This window comes from Eumetopias jubatus, unplaced genomic scaffold (assembly GCF_037043125.1).
Source record: "Eumetopias jubatus isolate StellerSeaLion01/CBP00866 unplaced genomic scaffold, mEumJub1_p1.0 scaffold_4, whole genome shotgun sequence".
Lineage (NCBI taxonomy): Eukaryota > Metazoa > Chordata > Mammalia > Carnivora > Otariidae > Eumetopias > Eumetopias jubatus.
In genome coordinates, this window is record NW_028274810.1 from 152,899,727 (window position 1) to 152,903,240 (window position 3,514).

The 3,514-nt window shown below is 40.9% G+C and overlaps 1 pseudogene; it reads left to right on the plus strand.

Annotated features, from left to right (window-relative positions):
• Positions 1 to 301: 301 nt before the first annotated feature.
• Positions 302 to 1,287, plus strand: LOC114216132 (cofilin-1 pseudogene; annotated as a pseudogene).
• The last annotated feature ends 2,227 nt before the right edge of the window (positions 1,288 to 3,514 follow it).

A 3,514-nucleotide genomic window follows, 5' to 3' on the forward strand; every position in this document is an offset into this window, starting at 1 on the left:
GTAATTAATAACACCAATTAGTTTAAACTTATTTTTATCCTAGGAACTAGAATCAAAGGAAGAATTTGATTAGTATTTCTGAGTCTAAAATAAACAAACCCTATTTAAAAAAAAATAACTTTCAGGTAAGTCATTAGTAATTATTTGGCTATGTGCTCATTAAATATGCAGTAAAGAATTATGGCAGTTCAATAAATTCATTAGAAAAGGTAGAGTGCTATAATAAACATGAAATCTGTTAACATTTTAAAAAAAAAAGAAAAGGTAGTGCACTGTTGAAAAAAAATAAGGATTGGTTCAGTCGGATCCCGGCAGCAGCTGCAGCGGCTCTCATCTCTTCTGACTCTCCTTGCTATCTCTCTTTCGCTTCCGGAAACATGGCCTCCGGCGTGGCGGTCTCTGACGGTGTCATCAAAGTGTTCAATGACATGAAGGTGCGCAAGTCCTCGACACCAGAGGAGGTGAAGAAGCGCAAGAAGGCGGTACTCTTCTGCCTGAGCGAGGACAAGAAGAACATCATCCTGGAGGAGGGCAAGGAGATCCTGGTAGGTGATGTGGACCAGACTGTAGACGACCCCTACGCCACCTTTGTCAAGATGCTGCCAGACAAGGACTGCCGCTATGCCCTCTATGACGCAACCTATGAGACCAAGGAGAGCAAGAAGGAGGATCTGGTGTTTATCTTCTGGGCACCTGAGTCTGCACCTCTTAAGAGCAAAATGATTTATGCCAGCTCCAAGGATGCCATCAAGAAAAAGCTGACGGGGATCAAGCATGAATTACAAGCAAACTGCGACGAGGAGGTCAAGGACTGCTGCACCCTGGCAGAGAAACTGGGGGGCAGTGCTGTCATCTCCCTGGAGGGCAAGCCTTTGTGAGCCCCCTCCAGCCCCCTGCCTGGAGCATCTGGCAGCCCCAGACCTGCCCATGGGGGTTGCAGGCTGCCCCCTTCCTGCCAGACCGGAGGGGCTGGGGGGATCCCAGCAGGGGGAGGGCAATCCCTTCACCCCAGTTGCCAAACAGCACCCCCTCACCCCCTGGACCTTCCTCCTCCCTCCACCCCTGACGGTTCTGGCCTTCCCAAACTGCTTTTGATCTTCTGATTTCTCTTGGGTTGAAGCAGACCAAGTTCCCCCCAGGCACCCCAGTTTGGGGGGGCCTGTATTTTTTTTAACGACACCCCAATTCCCCACCTGTTCCTCCCTTTTCCCATGCTGCCAACTTCTAACCGCAATAGTGACTCTGTGCTTGTCTGTTTAGTTCTGTGTATAAATGGAATGTTGTGGAGATGACCCCTCCTTGCGCCGCCTGGTTCCCCTCCCCTTTTCCCCTGGTCTTGGCCACCCATGGAAGCAGGACCAGTAAGGGACCTTCAATTAAAAAAGAAAAAAGAAAAAAAAAAAAAAGGATTAAGGAGTCAGAGATCTATGTTCTATCCAAGTTCTGCCACTAACTAGTTACATGAAAAAGAATAAGGTGCTTAAACTGAGCTCCTATTCCTTCCTCTGTCAAAGATAATAACAATCCCTACCTCAAAATGACTACCTTTTGAGTTTTAGAAAAACCTGATGAACATAGCACTTCCTAGCACCTAGTAGGAACTAACAGTAAGTTTCCTTCCTCCTCTCTTTCCTATTGAATACATGCTTTTCTTAATTGCCTAAAATACCCAGACCATTCATTCCTGGTAACTATGAAGGCCCGAGGTAAGTAACCTATAAATATCCATAGGATACACAAACACCTCAATATCCACCAAAAAGAGCCTATTAAACTTTAACCCATACTTAAGCCAAGAAAGGCCCCAATTTCATACAACTTTAAAAAAACAGTAGCAAAGAAGAATAAAAACTTCACCAAACCTAGGGTGTAAACTCCACTTCACAAGCACAGAGTGAGCCACAAAGGTAAATGGAGAACATTCTGAAGGGTAGTACTAACTTCCACTAGTACTAGTTTGTGGAGCTGGAAAAAAAGTCATGAAGTCAAGAGAGTATCTTTTCTGACCAAAACAGGTTAGAGGAATCATTAAAGAGACTAAACTAATAGATTTTGGGAAGCCCACCAAAGCCCCTCAGGTATAGAATGTAACCACAACATTTGCACCCAGGCTTCACTTAATTATGTGCACCTGAATGAACTAGAGCTTAGCCACCTGAAAATATCCTCCACTGCTCATGGAACTGATAACTATAAGTGAGACCTGAGGGTGAAACTGTGACCACAGTAGCACCTAGTCCCTACCCCTCGAGAGAGAAAACTTCCATTAAACTATGAAGAGAGAAAATAAAGATCAATGTTGTAAGAATGTACAATTAAAGAGATTATATCTTTCCTACTTCAGAGGAATTAAAATATCCTTTCTTTCATAAAACTGTAATAGTAAATAATAGCTTTTCAATTAACTTACATATTAAATATAAAAATTAACAATACTACATCTTTCTCCACTTTTTAAAATTGGATCTTCCATGGAAAGTTCTGGAACTACTAATCTACCTGCTAACATTAATTATGAATCTAAGTTAGTCATTTTCATCATTATCAACATGACAACAGCAGATACTTAAAAATGAAAAGAAAATCAGAAGCCAAAAAAGAAGGTGACCAAACTGGGGGATTAGAACAAATAACTACCAGTGAATATGTAATTCTGGAAACAGGAGAGAACTTTTTAAAAATTCTAAGTAGAAGTCTCAATGAGATGTGAGAATATTGAATTGTATTTGTTTTTTTTGGGGGGTAAACATCTATTTTTTAAAAAGAACACAAGAGAAGGGCAGCCATTTCCGTAATCTTTAAAAAAAATGACTGGCTAAATAGTTAAATCAATAGAAGTAATGATTTTTCAGAAGAGTATTGCTCTGAAAACCCAGCCTATGAATCAGATGTTGAGAAATTCCTTTGAGAAAAGGATTATGATTCTAGAATTATGTACCAGTGAACTATTATTTTTGTGTGAAAGTAAACATTTTTTCAATAAAAGAATGAATTAATATAAGATGAATGAATTCATTAAAAGGTACAAAGTATCACAAACCTGTAACATTTGTGAACACTGTAGCAAATGCTGTTTCACTCTTACTCAGGATGGACTTCCAACTGCCAGACACCTGAATTATGTTTATTTGTTTCTTTTCTTAATGCTGGTTTTCTTTGATTACCAGAGCCCACACTGATTGCAGACAAAATAGGCCAGAAATTCTGGAGAATTAATAACTGACAACCTCAGGTAGGTCTCAACCAATTGACTACAGTGGATGGATAAATATCCCAGCTCTCTCACCAACTTGGCAAAGATAACTCTGAAGTTCATTTTCTACACTGGCTCCTGGGAGTTCCCAGAGGCAGTAAGCTACAGTTGCTCACAGTGGTAAATTGCTTGCTAATGCACCCTTCAGTAGCCTCCCTAGTTTCTCTGTCCCAACTTCCCACTCTCTTACCTAAACTTTCTAGAAACTGCTTGCCCTTGAATCCAAGCTAAAATAACACTTCTGCTCCAAATAATTAGTCA